Consider the following 18745-nt stretch of genomic DNA (forward strand, 5'->3'; position numbering starts at 1 on the left):
TCCAAGGTAAGACTACCTCAAAGTCTTTACCAACCTCTCCAAAGTAAGACTCTACCTCAACATCTTCACCAAACTCTCCAAGGTAAGACTCCTCCTCAAGGTCTTCACCAACCTCTCCAAGGTAAGACTCCTCCTCAAGGTCTTCACCAACCTCTCCAAGGTAAGACTCTACCTCAATGTATTCGCCAACCTCTCCAAGGTAAGCCTCATCCTCAGTGTCTTCACCAACCTCCAAGGTAAGCCTCATCCTCGGTGTCTTCACCATCCTCCAAAGTAAGCCTCAACCTCAACACTGACCCACAATGCTCAGGTAGAGAGGGATAAGCTGCAAATAACTGCAAGCTGCAATAACCGATTTTCCGGCCGCTAGAAACAGCAACACATTTGTGCCAACAGCTAAGATAACCGTTCCTACTGAGAAGTCTGTGCATTTCATCTAAACTGGGTTGGAAAAATGATAAACACGTTTAGAACACATTTCAAAGATGTATGAGCTGGCTGTATGCTGGATCACTGTGGAGTTAGAGAGGAGCCGGACAGACACATTCTTGTTTTTGCCCAGGCGTTCTCTGAAGGAACGGCCTCCACCTTCGACTACTCTGTGAAGGAGAAAGCCCCGTTCACCATCTGGAACGCCCTGGGGATCCCGCTTATCGTGCAGCACGGCGCCAACCTGCGTCTGGTGGATGCGGCGGCGGCGCGGGGGAAGCTGCACGAGGTGGCGTGGGCCAGAGCATGGACCTGGAGCACTCAGCGTCCGCCTCGTCGTCCCGGGGCAAACTGTCCACCCTGCAGCGCCAGGAGAGCTGCCTCTTCAACCTCACCATCGGTCAGTCAGTCAGTCGGCTCCAGACTCACATACACCTTCTCATTTTATACACGACACGCATATAGTGCTTTTCATGTTCTAGCCCGTCTGATGATGTGTCTGGACTTGGATTTTGTACGCCACATATAGTGCCATGTATACTTCTTTCAGTAGATGCAGGGTTTTCCCTGGCTTTTTGGAGGGCTTAGGTGCTGTGTCGTCAGGGGCTGCTTGGTGGCTACTTTTTGGACCATTATTATATGACCATATCTGTGTACAAACATGTGGAAAAGCCACAGCAGCTAATAAATAAACAACACCCAAAAAGACAAACCTGTGCCCTGCTGACCGCCACTGGGGACCAACATTGATTTGACATTCATTCGGCTTACTGGTGCTGCCCAAAACTGATTTGGTGCTGTGCCTGAGCCTCATAATGGTAGGGAAAACATGTGGTAATGGATTTTCAGAAAACGCTTCAAAATCATATAAGTCTATAAGTTTGTGAAGGTTATCTGGCCGCAGTTTCATCATTTACTTAACTTGACTATGACTTCTGTGGTTGTCATATTACTATATAAATGTGATATAAATCATATTGACTTACTTCCCGACGACGGAACCAGGAAGTACATGACTTCTGTGGTTGGTCTACAAAAATAGTCATCCTTGCGCTGCTCTATTATGGAAGCCTTGAGAGGCGAGAGATAAATCAAATCCGGTGATCCATTTTGTTGAGGAAGTGAAGGAGGCCGAGGTGGGAGTCTGCGTGCGCCTCCCTCTATAAATACATCTTTATATGTGAATACATTTTTATTTTTTTTACCTTTACCTTTATTTAAACAGGTAAAATATGTTGTGTCCTCCCCGTAGTTCCTTCAGGTTACAGTGAGATCTGTAACATCGCTCTGGACAAGCCGGGCCGGCGGCTGTATAACGTGCGCGGGGCGCAGCTGCAGCAGGCCGTGTCCATGGTGCTCCAGGTCGACGCCATCCAGGGGAACAAGGTCATCACCGTCCGCTCGCCGCTGCAGGTCGGTTCAGTCTGCTTCACTTCAACCTTTAAAGGCCACAGGGGCATCAAACCCAATGTCATCCAAAAGGTAGTAGTAGTAGAGAATCTTTATTTATCCCCCTTGGGGCAATTCATGTGCAGCATAAAAAAAAGTAATTTAAAAACATACAGACATGAAACAGTAAAAAATAGGGATGTCTTAAAACATAGTACATTTAAAAGGACACGAAACCATGTAAATTAAAACAAAAGGGGGCATGAAGTAGGCTACTATTCAATTCAACAGTTCAGACAGCGAATAGCCTCAGGAACAAAAGAATGGCTGTATCTGTTCCTGCAACAGCGGGGCATCCTATACCTGCGCCCAGAAGGAAGGAGGGAAAACTCAGGGTAAAGAGGGTGCTGTGGGTCACGCAGGACACCCTGAGCCTTCTTAAGAACCCTCTTCTTATATAGAAGACAGAGGTCATTCAAGTTACAGCCTGTGATTTTGGAGCTCATCCTGACAATTTTCTTTAGCATGTTCTTGTTTGTCAAGTTTATGTTCCCAAACCAAGAAATAAATGCAAAGGTGAGGACTGACTCAATACAAGAAGAGTAGAACATTTTCAAAAGTGACTTGTCTACGTTAAAACTTCTTAGCTTCCTTAAAAAGAACAAGCGCTGATGGCTTTTCTTTAGAATTGCCTTCACATTAGGCTCAAAACTCAGTTTGTCATCCAGAATTGTCCCCAGATATTTGTACTGGCTGACCACTTCTACCTGTTTCCCATTTATAAGGGTAGGTGATGGGGGGACGGGAGCCTGTCTGCGAAAGTCGATTGACATTTCTTTTGTTTTTGACACATTAAGTTTAAGAAAGGACTTTTCACACCACTGTAAAAAATCATCCACAATTGTGGAACAGTTCTGAACAGATTTGCACGAAACTTGGCAGAAAGGTTGGTTATGTGCCAACTTAGAAGTCATAAACTTTCCACACCCACTAGCCACAAGGGGGCGTAACAGGCCACGGCAGAGGTATACCCTTTAGTTCAATTTGTAACACTTCAGTCATTCATGTTCGCTGTTTAGTTATAGTTTGATATACTTTCTCAGGTCAATGTGATGTACTCAGTTCTCTGGAATGCATTGAGAACCTTGAAAATAGAAAGGAAGATAATGGTAATAATTCTGCTGAGACCTCTGCCTCTGCTTTCAGATAAAGAATCATTTCTCGGTGCCCTTCTCCATCCTGAAGTACTGTCCGTCCTCCAGCAGCCTGCTGACGCTCGGAGTCGCCGAGCCCGAGAAAGAGTTCCACGTCGCCTTGGAAACCTACAGGTATATACAATCCAGATTAGTGATGGGATATTTCGGGATATCGGTTTTGGATGCCGATACTGATGTAATTCACACATCGGATATCGGACGGACGTCGCCAAAATACGTTCCGTTCCAGATTCCAGTCATAGCTTGCGCTGGACCATAAACCCACATGAAACAGCAGTTGTAGTAACCACATGTAGTTGTTGCTTGCCTTGTCCTAAGAATTTCATTGTTCAGAATGACCTTGTGTTATACTGTGCAGATCCATGACAGATGTTTGTCAGAATTTGAAAATGTATGTGTATATATATATATATATATATATACAGATCCTTTCCAAAAAATTACAATATCATGGAAATACCATGGATGAACGTGGGCTTCAGCAGTTTGTCAAGCAAAGACGATTCAAAAATTTGCAGAGATTCAGAGGGAGTGGACTGAGGCTGGACTCAGTCATAACTGAGAAGTAACTGCTGATTTTCTTCACACTATTCTAATTTCTTGAAATACTGTTTGGGGGGTTTTTCTGGAGCTGTAGGCCAAAATTATGAAAAATGAAACAAATAAAGGCTAGAAATATTTCACTGTGTGTGTAATGAATCTATAATCTATGAAAGTTTCACTTTTTGAAAGGAATTATGGAAAAAAAATAACTTTTCATGATATATATTTTTTTTTGGAAAGGATCTGTATATGTATATGTATATGTATATGTATTTGTTTCCAGGTGAAACTGTAAAGCAGACCGTAAATCCTCAACTTTTGTGTCCAGTAGACAGAAATGTTTTCTGCCTGCTTCAGACAGTTTTAAGTCCATGGCACATGAAAGAAACACAGATGTTTGTTTGGTGTGCCATGGCTGTCTGTCCTTGTTTGGAGACATTTTCCGTTGTAGGACATTTGATTGGTGTACCATGGGCTTTAGCCTTGCAGCCCTGCAGGCAGCCGTTAGTGAGTATTGATTGATTGATTTTATTCAGTATGTGTGACCTCTGCCTACACCCTCCCCTCCCCAGGGCCCAGCTGTTTGTGCGCCCGGCAGGCCATCTGGAGGGGCTATACGGAGCCTCCTCCACCTGCGTGTCGTGGAAGGAGCAGGTGCACCGCAGCTCTGAGGTGCGCTCTGTGCTGCGCTAGCTGCCCGGCCACAGACAGCAGCTTCCTGCCTCTGAGCCTCAACACGCTGGCGCAGCCCGACAGCCTGCAGCACATCACCAGCGCCGGAGAGGAGGACTGGGACCCCGCCTACATCATCCACCTGCACCCTGTGGCCACGCTGCGCAACCTGCTGCCCTACACGCTGCGCTACCTGCTGGAGGTACGCTCACCACACATGCTGCTAAGTCTGATCTGAATAGTTTTCTCTCCTGTGTTTATGAGTTGAGAACAGGTGGGGAAAAGGTTTTTGCCAGGATCATTTTTCTAAATTTCTTTTTTTGCCAGGTTAATCGTGGCCTTTGTAATACTTATTTAATAATTAATATTAATATTAAGCTCAGAATTTCCTAGATTATTTTTGTTTTCTCACTTATTATTTACTATAATAATATGCTACCTGGAGAATGGGTTTTTAGGCAATTCTCCTTCACATTCAATGATGATTATATTGTATTTTTTGTAATTGTTTGTATATGTATACAGTAAATAACAACAACAACAACAACAACTTGCCTCTCTGGGCTTCCGTAGTGAGCTAATTGAAACTATTCTAATTGACTCTGATGTGTAAATCTAAGGTGTTTTTATAATCACCTCCCCAGGGTTCAGCAGAGTTCTATGAGCTGCAGGAGGGCAGCTCCTCTGACATCCTGAACGCTCGTATCTCTGGAGAGATGATGGAGTTGGTGCCGTCTCAGTACCAGGGCCGTGACTGGCACGGCCATGTGCGCCTGGACCCGGACCTGCCCGAGTTCTTCCCCGTCTCCTTCACCTGCGACTCGGACCCCCGGCTGACGGCCGACGTGAGCGTGCACGTGACGAGAGCGCACGGCCGCCTGCTGCTGTCGGTCTTCAGCCCGTACTGGATCATCAACAAGACGTCGCGCGTGCTGCAGTACCGCGCCGACGAGCTGTCCGTCAAACACCCCGCAGACTACCGAGATGTGGTGCTCTTCTCCTTCAGGAAGAAGGCCCTGTTCAGCAAGAGCAAGGTAGGCCTGTTCGCACGACCCAGGTGGAAGTCAAAATGCAGACACTTGTTGGTGGTTGAACAAACCCAAAGGATTTATTAACAAAATGTGGTGCGGGCTGTCAGGCAGGAAATCAGGATTCCTGGGAAGCAAGAAAAAAAACAAGATCAGTACTGGACTCCAAAAAACACAGATGAAAGTCAATAGGAAAATTCCTTGGAAGAGGTTAGGATAATGACACGATACCAATCATAAGTCATTTCAACGATCTGACACAGCTTGAAGGGAAACCAGAGTACAGGTGCATCTAAAAAATAAAATCATTGAAAGGTTTTTTTTTTTCATGATTTAATTCAAAAAGTGAAACTTTCATATATTCTAGATTCATTACACATAAAGTTAAATATGTCAAGCCTTTTTTGGTTTAAATTTGGATGATTATGGCTTATCTCATGAAAATCAAAAAATACACTCAATACTCCTTTTGCAGGAATGACTGCATCAATGCGGCGTGTGCCGTGGTGTGGTGTGGTGTGGCGTGGTGTGGTGTGGTGTGGTGTGGCGTGGCGTGGTGTGGCGTGGTGTGGCGTGGTGTGGCGTGGCGTAGCGTGGCGTAGTGTGGCGTGGCGTGGCGTGGTGTGGCGTGGCCACATACTGAGATGAATGCAGAAAGGCTTTCATTCCCACATTGCTGCAGCAGAAAAAAGTGCAAAACAATGACATTATAAAGCAAGAGATGTTTCTGCGTTGTATTTATTTGCCAAGTGGTTACAGCAGTTAATGCAGGCGATCATTCTGATAGAAAAATGCACACAAAAAAACATTGTGTTAACTCATTGAGTGCCAGCCACTTTTGGAGAACGGACGCTCCCAGTGCCAGAGTTTCAGAGCTTTTTTCAGTGATTTCTCGAGGCCCACAGAATATTGTGTGATATTACTATGTAAACAATGAACACGCAAAAAGAACGATGAGACTCTTTTCTATCATCAGCAAAAACAGGTTTATTGATATCATTTTCCGTTCTTTAGTTATCAGCCGGAGAGGATAGCTTGATTTAACAAAAAAGAGCAGTTTTTTTCTAGAAGCTGAGATAATGGCCCTTTTGTGAAATTAAACATTTCAAACACATCACTGACTCTGAAGCTAATTTTCTGATGTAGTCACACCTCAAAAATAATTTCCTTCAATAAAACAGTGAAGGCCAGGGAATTTTGTTTGGCAGAATAATATTTTTAGCTGCAACCAGCAGCGCTGGCCCCTGTGTGCGCTGCTGGTTGCAGCTCCTTGCTGGTCTTGATTTGCTGCTGGTGGGCATCGGATATTCTGGCTTGCGTTTGCCAACCCTGTCCTGCTGCCTGGGTCTGTCTGCGGTGCTGTCTGTCTGTCTGTCTGTCTGTCTGTCTGTCTGTCTCTCTGTCTGTCTGTCTGTCTGTCTCTCTGTCTGTCTGTCTCTCTGTCTGTCTGTCTGTCTGTCTCTCTGTCTGTCTGTCTGTCTCTCTGTCTGTCTGTCTGTCTCTCTGTCTGTCTGTCTGTCTGTCTGTCTGTCTGTCTGTCTCTCTGTCTGTCTGTCTGTCTGTCTGACAGAGAGACAGTGTGTTAATGTCTGTGTCATGAGCAGTATGAGGCAGACTGTTAAGCAAACTGGTCTGTTATTCCCAAACTGAACTGGTAGCAAGACCAAATGGGAATATACAAATTATAGGAATACAAGTATTCCCCCCATCTGTGTATTTTTGTAGTTGGACCTCCTTTAGTCAATCTAAATGTCAATATATTTTAACACTATTTAATTCTACATATGTTACACAGATGGAAAAAAATAGGAACTTAGAAAGGTTATCCTGGCAAAACGTTTGTCACCTGTTCTTAAAGCATAAGATCGCCCACAAATAATTATCTATTATCTACTCAGCCCCATGCTGATAGGACAGTGAAGGACAGGGTTTTTAGTCCTCAAAATATTTGTGGAGTTTCACAGCAAAACACTGTCGCAGCATCCTGTGACCTAAACAATTTAAGTTGATGGTGACCAACTTAAAATTTTCAAAAAAGGGCTCCATATACTCCTCACTTTGGCTTAATCCAAGTCTCCACAAGCCCTGAGATGCCAAGTTGATTTGAAAATATGTAATTTACACCATGTTGTTAGCTGAAATCTTCATTGTAGCAGCACTGCTACCCCCCCCCCCCCCCACACACACACACACACACACACATCCGTGGCTACAGTGAAGATTTCAGCTAAAACAGGGTGTAAATCACATCTGTTCAAGTCAACTTAAACCCACCCTTTCATCAGCATGGGGGTAAGTAGGCAATGACTTGATCTTCATTTTTGGGTGAACTTATCCTTTAAGTCATAAACACAGGAGAGAAAACTATTTAGATCAGACTTCTGTGTGTGTGTGTGTGTGTGTGTGTGTGTGTGTGTGTGTGTGTGTGTGTGTGTGTGTGTGTGTGTGTGTGTGTGTGTGTGTGTGTGTGTGTGTGTGTCTGCATGTGCATACGTGCGTGTGCATGTGTGCGTGTGTGTGTGTGTGTGTGCGTGCAGGTGGGGGTGAGTATCCAGATGAGCAGCTTTAACCTGACCCGTATCGTGACCCTGAGTCCGTTCTTCACGCTGGTCAACAAGTCCTCATACGAGCTGGAGGTGGGCGAGCTGCAGGAGGGAGATGGAGATCACGCCTCCGCCACCAGGTGGCACTACATCGCCTCCACTGAGGTCAGTGAGCCGGATGCTGCCTTTACTTCTCCGCTAGTGATGCGCGCGGCCTCCCCAGAACCCGCTGGGTCCCGCGGGTTGGCCCGTCCCGCGGGTTGGCCCGCCCCGCAGGCGGTCTGGGTCCGAAAATGAGGAAAATTGTTGTCAGTTGTTGTCTTGTGTGTTGCAGTGTGTTTCCAACGGTCAGTTGTTGTCTGTGTGTTGCAGTGTGTGTTTCCAACGGTCAGTTGTTGTCTGTTGTGTGTTTCAGTGTCTGCCTCTGTGGCCGGAGAGCGTGGGGGGCCGCCTCTGTGTTCGAGTCGTCGGGTCTGAATCTTCCTCAAAGTCCTTCTTCTTCAACAAGCAGGACAACGGCACCCTACTGGGCATGGACCAGGTCAGTCTGCAGTAGAGGTCTTCACGGGTCCAAAATCACGGACCCGGACCCTAATGGACCTGGGGAATTTGTGCCCGAACCTGTAATGGACCCGTCTATTATTAGAAATCTGAGACCTGGCCCCGTTCAGATCCGAGACATACCGAGGCAGAGACTAGTGGTGTCGACGTCAAAGTTGCTTGTTAACTGCTACAAGTTGTATATCAAATGAAACTTTGTGCATCTTTATTAACTAACATTATAGCATTCTCCCCTGGTTGATGCTGCCTAACGCTAGTTAGATAGTACAGTGGCAGTCTCACTCTCTATGCTACCGCCGTTCCTTCGCCCAAAAACACACACAACAGCGCTAGAAACAATCACATACATGTTGTGACTTGTGTACTCACCATGCGATCATCGAATAATAATCCAAAAGTACGGGAAACAGTCATCTTCAATTAAATCCATAGCGAGGAACCAGCAAGAGGGTTACCTCTCTGCAACGAAAATCACTTCCTCGTTTGCCTGAGGCACATGTGTGCGCATGTGGTCACATGCGCCTCATGTAAACGAGGAAGTCATTTTCATTGCAGATGGGAACGCTCTTTGCCAGTTATTTTCTCTATGGATTTACTTGCAGTTTGTGACAACAAGCCTCACGTGTGCTGTTTTGATGCGTTTCTCTCGTGATCAGCGCTGATCGCCGGGTCCACTCGGGTCTTATTGGACCCGGCATTTCACTGTCAGAACCCCGAGACCCGTGACAATCGCTACCGGAACCGACCCATACCCGGGGTCACTTCTTTTGAATGGACCCAGACCCGGCTGGGTCGGAACCTCGGGTATTCGGGGGGTCGGGCATACCCGAAGACCTCTAGTCTGCAGTGTTTACATGCACTGCTCATCAATCTTTGCACACTGGAATACGTTCATCTCCGAAGCCCATAGGAATGCGTGGAGCATGGGTGTGCATGGAGCTACTTGTCTCATCGTTTTGCCAGGGAAATTGAAGGGAATGTTTTCTAATAGATAATAGATCAATCACCTAAACGCTATAAAACATTTCAAACATTTCATTGCAGGATGATGATGTTTTCTTTGGTGTGTCACCGCAAACACAATCTCACACACACACACACACACACACACACACACACACACACACACACACACAAATATCATCAACAGGGAAAAGGTGAAAAGAAAATATTTATTTTCCATCGTAAAATATAAAAAACACACCAAAAATAAAACACACCAAATAAAAAACAAAAATTAACCCAACTAAGCTGTTTTAGTTTATACAAAAATATAATATATTATAATATAATATAATATATTGTGCACATTTGATTTTGGGGGTTAAAAAAATAACAAATATCTGTCTCTCTCTCTTCTCACAGTATGGAGGGATCATCGTGGACGTGAACATCTCAGATCACTCCACTGTTATCGGCTTCACTGACTACTATGAAGGAGCGGCTCCGGCTCTCATCGTCAACCACACGCCCTGGGTCACAGTCTGCTACAGACAGAGGTCAGTAACAACACGCCCTGGGTCACAGTCTGCTACAGACAGAGGTCAGTAACAACATGCCCTGGGTCACAGTCTGCTACAGACAGAGGTCAGTAACGACACACCCTGGGTCACAGTCTGCTACAGACAGGTCAGTAACCATGGCAGTAAAAATGGCTGCCTCCGTGGCTCTCCGGCTCGAACAGTAACATCAACGTTCATTGAGTTTAAACAGCCATAAGTGCAGTTATTGCAGAAATAGACTCCATAACAACAATTAAACAAGAGCAGGAGTTGCACCAGCGAGGTTTCTCAGCAGAAAATATGTTTTCGCCGTTGTTCTGAGTGGATTTAGATTTGACTGGATCTGATGCTGATTGGCTGAAGGACTGGCTACTTCCACCCACTGAAATCACTGTGCACAGCGCTGAGTCCAGACGGATCCACAGAACCAAACAGTTCACACATCTGGATGGTTTTAACCAGGCTAGTGTTAGAATACTGTTTCCACACTGTCGTCTATATATATTAGGGCTGTCCCAGCGAGTCGACGTAATCGATGACGTCGACTACGTAATTACGTCGACGCACGCTACGTGCTTCGACGCGTCACGTGTGGCTAATTTTAGCAGCTAACTGTTACTTTTCGTTACGTTACATGGCAGTAAAATGCCACTGAATGACCAAATTGATTTAACTTTTAACCATTTCGATTTCCACTTTCAATACGGACCCCCAGCATTGGTTAGTTGTTAACACGTCAAAAAAAATCCAACGGTTGACTGCCAATGACGTGTTAATACGTAAAAAAAAAACGTTGATCTAACCCTTTTACATCTCTTATATAAATATTGAAGCCACCGAACGTGTACAACCCATTCCACCAACCCACTAAGTGGCGACAGTGCTCTCCATTCTAGAAAAAGCCGAGCCAAAACTGCAGGGGAACGCGCGATGAAACCATTCTCATACTGTAAAATGGATTGGCGAAAACGCTTTCGCTTTCGCGCTGATTGCTGGCGGTGGGGGATTGCAAATTTGCATAATAGATTATGGGTGCAACACACTTTGAAACACGCAGCATAAATAAGACCAGAATCACAAAAGAAACCCCGTTTCTTGGGGTTTCTCAACCGAAACCCCAAGAAACGAGCGAGCCCATCCTCGCCCAGCGGCCGCCAGCAGACAGGAGCAGCAGCAGCAGCAGCAGAAACAAGCTTGTGACACGCCCGCTGCAGCCAAGAAGAACACACACGGAGGGAGGAGTTTGAAGTAGAGGGGGGTTTCCTGCTGTTATAGAGGAAATTACTGTTCAAAACTATTGTTTAGATGTCTGACGTCTTACTGATGCCAAAAATGAATGGTTAAAGTGACTGTTCTATCGAATTTCACAAAAAGTTATTTATCTCAGCTTAAATTTTCAGACGCTGAAACCATGCTGTATTCAAGTGCTAATGCCTACATAACTACTAACTCTACAAACTAACTCTTTTAGACAGAGAAAGCACACATTCTATTAGTTCTTTTGAGATATTTTGTGTTCACAAAATCTTAGCAGAAAAGAATCCTCGGGTCTTGAAAGATGAGCCAGAATCCTCAAAAAAACCCTCTGGCAGAAGCTACCTACAGTAAAAAAAAAATGGCTGGCAGTAAATGTGTTAAAAGTTAAATCAATTTGGTCATTCAGTGGCGTTTTATTGCCATTTAAAGTAACGACAAGTAACAGTTAGCCGCTAACATAGAGCGAGTGCTCTTCTTGTTCTTCTGGAAATTGCAGCAGTTTACATGCAACTAGACCCATTACTGCCCTCCACAGGACGGCACAAACTCCATCTTTCTCAGACTGGTTTAGACGTCAGCGGTTTAGACTCCGTTATACAGGCCGTCCGGCATGTGTAGAAATATATATATATTTGTTAAATTCTTGCATCATTGTTTGTTTCCTTGGTCCTGATCTTTGCTGACTATTCTGACTGCTCTTCTTCGTCGTCTTGTTTTAATGTTAGTTGACGTTTGACAAACTGGTTAGGCCCTTTACCGCCACCTAGTGGTCGGAGGGTATGCTGGCTGTCTGGGGGGAAATTAAATTTCGAATAAATTATAATGCACTTATATTTCAGTCTGTGGGATGAAATGGTGGCCCATACATTGCGGTTATGTTTTATATCATTTTTTAAATTAATAATCACCGTAACTTTAAATCCAACTTTAAATCTTAGAGCCTAAGATGTCAGCTTTGACAAGAGCGGCAAAGGGCAAATGGAAATTTGCCTTCATGCAATTTAATTTAGTGAGGTAGATTACTTTCACTTTGATTCAAGATGTCTGTCCTGAGGAGACTGCTGTTAGGATGAGAACAACACATTCACACTGGAATGATTTAAAATTCTTACACCATAAAGCCTACACCACAAGCCCCTCATAAACAATTGTCATCAAGGGAGTCCAGTCTGGATGGATGTAATGGATGACATTACACATTACAATAGTTCCGAGGCCGATTTTCACACAACTGACACATCACAACCCACCTGAATATCCGGTTTACTTCCTGTATACATAGCTGAGCGCAGGCTGATATTCGGCTCATATTAAATGTTAACGTTAGGCCGTGTCTCCGACAGACACATTAACAAGGTAGCCTATTTTGGTCTTTATGTCTTGTAGTAGTTAGTAGTAGTTGTTGTTGTTGTTGTTGATAGTTGCCATAACAACCACCCTTGTCGGAAAGACGTGCACACGCTGGGTAGCGTTGTTGTCCCGGAGGCGATTTTTTTTTTTCCGGATGATGGCGAAGGCTATGCGAAGGCATAACCCGCCCCTCTCTGCTTCTGATTGGCCTAGCGTCAAACTTCCATCCAAACACATTCGCTTGGCTATCCTGCATTACATCTCTGTTACAGTCTGTGGCCAGACCGTCAGACTCAGTGGGTCAGACAGACATACAGCAGTTAACGCTTGCTAGCCTGCATGAAAGACGCACTGGCATGAAAGACGCCAGTGTGTTTATGTTTTTAATATAGTCATATCTAAGGTTTATAACGCTGCCACTAATCAGAGGCAGAGAGGGCCAGGGGTGCCTTCGCCTTCGCCATCATCCGAAAAAAATATCGCTTCCGGTAAGCTAGCTAGCTAGCTAATGTTAGCTGCTGGTTGGTTGGCTAACTAGCGAATGTTAGCCGTTAGCTAACGTTAACACGTTAACTAGACAAACACAGACATGCAGAGCTCCAAAAACAGAGCAATTCGTGATTTTGTTACTGTAGTTTCTGCAGAGTAATGTCCATGTACCTTCATGGATTGCACGGGGTTGGTATTGCAAAGGGATCTGACGGATAGTGCAGTAACAGTCAACAGCTATGATAGCACAGCCAGTCGGGGGGAGGAAGTCCATATATGGTCATGGGGCACAGGTCATTACGTCATCACAGGATAACAGCCAATCGGCTGGCTCAGATCTGAGCCAGCCAATCGCGTTGTCCTGGCTGTTTGGGACGTGTATAAAAGGCAACCGCTGACCGGGGTGGGTGGGGGGAACCAGAGGAGAGGGGGAGAGAAGAGGAGAGGAGAGGGAGAGGAGGGGAGAGGAGAAGAGAGAAGGGGAGAAGAGGAGGGGAGGGGAGAGGGGGAGAGGAGGGGGGAGGAGACGGATAGTGCAGTAACAGTCAGCAGCTATGATAGCACAGCCAGTCGGGGGGAGGAAGTCCATATATGGTCCATCCGGTCATGGGGCACAGGACATTACGTCATCACAGGATAACAGCCAATCGGCTGGCTCAGATCTGTTCAAATCTGAGCCAGCCAATCGCGTTGTCCTGGCTGTTTGGGACGTGTATAAAAGGCAACCGCTGACCGGGGTGGGTGGGGGGAACCAGAGGAGAGGGGGAGAGAAGAGGAGCGGAGAGGAGAAGAGAGAGGGGAGGGGAGAGGAGAGGGGGAGAGGAGGGGGGAGGAGACGGATAGTGCAGTAACAGTCAGCAGCTATGATAGCACAGCCAGTCGGGGGGAGGAAGTCCATATATGGTCCATCCGGTCATGGGGCACAGGACATTACGTCATCACAGGATAACAGCCAATCGGCTGGCTCAGATCTGTTCAAATCTGAGCCAGCCAATCGCGTTGTCCTGGCTGTTTGGGATGTGTATAAAAGGCAACCGCTGACCGGGGTGGGTGGGGGGGACCAGAGGAGAGGGGGAGAGAAGAGGAGGAGGAGAGGGGAGAGGAGGGGGGGAGAAGAGGAGTGGAGAGGGGAGAGGGGGAGGATGGGAGAGGAGGGGGGGAGAAGAGGAGGGGAGAAGAGGAGAGGAGAGGAGAGGGGGAGAGAAGAGGAGCGGAGAGGGGAGAGGAGGAGGGGAGGGGGGGAGAGAAGAGGAGAGGAGAGGGGGTGGATGGGAGAGGAGGGGGGGAGAAGAGGAGGGGAGGGGGGAGAAGAGAGGAGGGGAGAAGAGGAGAGGAGGGGAGAGGGGGAGAGGAGAGGGGGAGAAGAGGAGGGGAGAGGGGGAGAGGAGAGGAGGGGAGAAGAGGAGGGGAGAGGGGGAGAGAAGAGGAGCGGAGAGGGGAGAGGAGGAGGGGAGGGGGGGAGAGAAGAGGAGAGGAGAGGGGGTGTATGGGAGAGGAGGGGGGGAGAAGAGGAGGGGAGGGGGGAGAAGAGAGGAGGGGAGAAGAGGAGAGGAGGGGAGAGGGGGAGAGGAGAGGGGGAGAAGAGGAGGGGAGAGGGGGAGAGGAGAGGAGGGGAGAAGAGGAGGGGAGAGGGGGAGAGAAGAGGAGTGGAGAGGGGAGAGGAGGAGGAGAGGAGAGGGGGAGGATAGGAGAGGAGGGGGCGAGAAGAGGAGGGGAGGGGGGAGAAGAGAGGAGGGGAGAGGGGGAGAGGAGAGGGGGAGAGGAGGGGGGAGGAGACGGATAGTGCAGTAACAGTCAGCAGCTATGATAGCACAGCCAGTCGGGGGGAGGAAGTCCATATATGGTCCATCCGGTCATGGGGCACAGGACATTACGTCATCACAGGATAACAGCCAATCGGCTGGCTCAGATCTGTTCAAATCTGAGCCAGCCAATCGCGTTGTCCTGGCTGTTTGGGACGTGTATAAAAGGCAACCGCTGACCGGGGTGGGTGGGGGGAACCAGAGGAGAGGGGGAGAGAAGAGGAGCGGAGAGGAGAAGAGAGAGGGGAGGGGAGAGGAGAGGGGGAGAGGAGGGGGGAGGAGACGGATAGTGCAGTAACAGTCAGCAGCTATGATAGCACAGCCAGTCGGGGGGAGGAAGTCCATATATGGTCCATCCGGTCATGGGGCACAGGACATTACGTCATCACAGGATAACAGCCAATCGGCTGGCTCAGATCTGTTCAAATCTGAGCCAGCCAATCGCGTTGTCCTGGCTGTTTGGGATGTGTATAAAAGGCAACCGCTGACCGGGGTGGGTGGGGGGGACCAGAGGAGAGGGGGAGAGAAGAGGAGGAGGAGAGGGGAGAGGAGGGGGGGAGAAGAGGAGTGGAGAGGGGAGAGGGGGAGGATGGGAGAGGAGGGGGGGAGAAGAGGAGGGGAGAAGAGGAGAGGAGAGGAGAGGGGGAGAGAAGAGGAGCGGAGAGGGGAGAGGAGGAGGGGAGGGGGGGAGAGAAGAGGAGAGGAGAGGGGGTGGATGGGAGAGGAGGGGGGGAGAAGAGGAGGGGAGGGGGGAGAAGAGAGGAGGGGAGAAGAGGAGAGGAGGGGAGAGGGGGAGAGGAGAGGGGGAGAAGAGGAGGGGAGAGGGGGAGAGGAGAGGAGGGGAGAAGAGGAGGGGAGAGGGGGAGAGAAGAGGAGTGGAGAGGGGAGAGGAGGAGGAGAGGAGAGGGGGAGGATAGGAGAGGAGGGGGCGAGAAGAGGAGGGGAGGGGGGAGAAGAGAGGAGGGGAGAGGGGGAGAGGAGAGGGGGAGAGGAGGGGGGAGGAGACGGATAGTGCAGTAACAGTCAGCAGCTATGATAGCACAGCCAGTCGGGGGGAGGAAGTCCATATATGGTCCATCCGGTCATGGGGCACAGGACATTACGTCATCACAGGATAACAGCCAATCGGCTGGCTCAGATCTGTTCAAATCTGAGCCAGCCAATCGCGTTGTCCTGGCTGTTTGGGACGTGTATAAAAGGCAACCGCTGACCGGGGTGGGTGGGGGGAACCAGAGGAGAGGGGGAGAGAAGAGGAGTGGAGAGGGGAGAGGAGGAGGGGAGGGGGGGAGAGAAGAGGAGAGGGGGAGGATGGGAGAGGAGGGGGGGAGAAGAGGAGAGGAGGGGAGAGGGGGAGAGGAGGGGAGAGGGGGAGAAGAGAGGAGGGGAGAAGAGGAGGGGGGGAGAAGAGAGGAGGGGAGAAGAAGAGAGGAGGGGAGAGGGGGAGAGGAGAGGGGAGGGGGAGAGGAGAGGGGGAGAGGAGAGGAGAGGAGGGGAGGAGAGGAGAGGAGGGGAGGAGAGCGCTGCCAGCGGCACCAGGCATCACCAGGAGGCGCTGTATGCTTCCTTTCTGAGTTTTGAAATAGAAACTCCTCACTGATGTTGACAGAAACTGACAAACTGACAAAGATGGCAAAAAGGAAGGATTCTTGGCCTTTCATTTCTATCAAGGAAAAGACTCAATCCACATGGCTTACGTTAAGTTTAATTTTTCAACAAGTAGCCCAGTGTAACAATGAAAAAATAGTGCTTGTTGAAAATTCCCCACAGTACAATGTCTCGTTTCCTTTCAGAGGCTTGAGCAGGTGACCTCTCTAAGTATTCCACAACGTGTCAGCAGATCTACATTACATTGCGTCCACACGAGGTCAGAGCCGCGTTGTCCGAGTCGTCTCCACAGCTATGCAAATAACACCGGCAGGCCTACTTCACACACAGCAGCGTTTTACACTAAGTTCAAATATAGGCCATTTAAGTTGAGGCAGAGCAGACGCAGCAGGTCAATGTTTTATGTACAACAGTACAGTCAGAAATTGTCATTTTTGGTGCACATAGCGTTAAGGACATAAAATTGCTTGGAAAAGAAAATGCACTGTGGCCTGCTAATTTGCATTACTGTAACAGTAGCATCAGTTTGCATTCACTCTAGGGTGAACTCCTTATTTTCAATCTAAAACAAAACGTTGCATTTTGTCATCTAGGCTATAGTTATTATCATACAATGAGAAGATTAAAATAAATAAGACACTCTGTAGCATCTGCACAGTGTAAAAACATATTTTGGTTTAAATTCCATTTTTCTAAACAGCCTGAACAGCTGGGCAAAACATTTTAAATAAGCTGAACATTCCATTCACGTCATGAGATTTTTTTCTCAGTCGTTTGTGACCAACTAACAGATAATAAATGCTAATAAAAAAGTTTATATATGGATATATATATATATATATATATATATATATATATATATATATATATATATATATATATATATATATATAATCCCTCAAGTATTACAATGGAACAGGACACTTAATGACAAAGGAATGCTTTCAAACCAAGCATTGTGGCACATGAACAGAGAGAATGGCAGTGCTTAGAAAAACAGTCTACAAAGAGCTTCAAAGAAAGATGAAATGCATGAGCCCCAGATTTGAAGTTAAAAAAGAAGAAAATATATATGGGACTAAGGTCGGCACTCAGCAGTATCTGATGCCAGCAATAATAGCCAGAAGTCAGAGTGGAACATTGTTTGGGACTGGGTTCAGTGACAGTACCCTACACGGACAAACTTGCACTCACACAGGTACTGCATACTAATACGGTGCATACAACTGTCTCGTCTTATTGGTTGATTGTTGTGTCTGGTGTTTGTGTCTTATTCCTTCTGTCCAAGGCGGAGGATGCCGGAGCCCAAGTATTTTGTTGTGTTTTCTACTTAAATATCTGAAATGAATTTTATGACGCAGATGACGATACAGATGAACTTGAAGGGCTGAATCAGCAGCTTTTGTTCTCCTCCACAGCTTTCTCTCGCATCTCGTGCAAAACTGGTGTCAGGATTGCTTTCAAAGTCTTGTATAAAGCCTGGTTGTTCTCAGAGGCAGCGTGAATCTGGAGAGAAAAGGAAATATTAGATCATGTAACAAATAAAAAAACAACCCACACAGTATATCACTAACACCCACAGAATAGTGCTACAAAGGCCATATACACTGTATATTGAGGTACTCCTCACCTTGGTAAACATTTGTATCGTTTGGTTAAGAAAAGCGGTCTCCACTTCCCCAGGTATTGCCAGAAGATGAGCTGCACAGTCCAGAACACACAGCAAAGTCAGCCTGTGGCCCTGTGAACAGGAGCAAGGAGAGGACAGTACTGTAGAGTGTAGACTTTATACACCATATTATCAGAGTTTACAGGAACATAGTGTTGTAATCAGGGCCGTAGCCAGGGTTCCGAAATAGGGGAGGTCGGGCGCGGCCGAAAAAAAATTGAGTTTTTTTTTTCCCCTTTTTAAGCCATATTTAGAGTAATATATCATTTTAAATCAACATTAGGATTATACTGTTGTGATGTCATTATTCAGTATATTCTCTTTCATGTCACCACCTGCTCAGCTCTCCTGTCAACATAATTGTAACTAACAAACACAAACTGTTTTAGCCAAATTCATATCAAAATGACACCTACAAACACAGGTACACAACCCAAGCCGTACACAACACACAAAGTTACTTAGACAGACTAGACACTTACTTTCTTGGTTGTTGCTAAAAAATCTGTCAGTGTGTGTCACTCACTGCATGTCTGTCGTTCACTCGCTCACTGTCTCGCAGCTCGCTCACCTTCAATTATCTCGCCAGGCAGACAGACAGTCATCACTCACCACCATGCTGCTGCTCTCTCAGAATCAAGTTACCGCGGACACGGCGTCAGATGACTTCCTGCCTGACCTGCCTTTCG

General features: G+C 47.0%; 1 pseudogene across 1 annotated transcript in view; it reads left to right on the forward strand.

Annotated features, from left to right (window-relative positions):
- LOC310776285 (intermembrane lipid transfer protein VPS13C-like) overlaps positions 1 to 18745 on the forward strand; it is a 104317-nt pseudogene that overhangs the window by 30677 nt on the left and 54895 nt on the right. Inside the window, exons 18-25 of the transcript in view lie at positions 563 to 829; positions 1682 to 1842; positions 3025 to 3146; positions 4151 to 4452; positions 4895 to 5284; positions 7816 to 7986; positions 8237 to 8362; positions 9748 to 9881. The product of the transcript in view is annotated as an intermembrane lipid transfer protein VPS13C-like (transcript). The remainder of the gene's footprint in view (positions 1 to 562; positions 830 to 1681; positions 1843 to 3024; positions 3147 to 4150; positions 4453 to 4894; positions 5285 to 7815; positions 7987 to 8236; positions 8363 to 9747; positions 9882 to 18745) is intronic.

The sequence above is a fragment of the Poromitra crassiceps genome, assembly GCF_964638095.1.
Source record: "Poromitra crassiceps genome assembly, chromosome: 5".
Lineage (NCBI taxonomy): Eukaryota > Metazoa > Chordata > Actinopteri > Beryciformes > Melamphaidae > Poromitra > Poromitra crassiceps.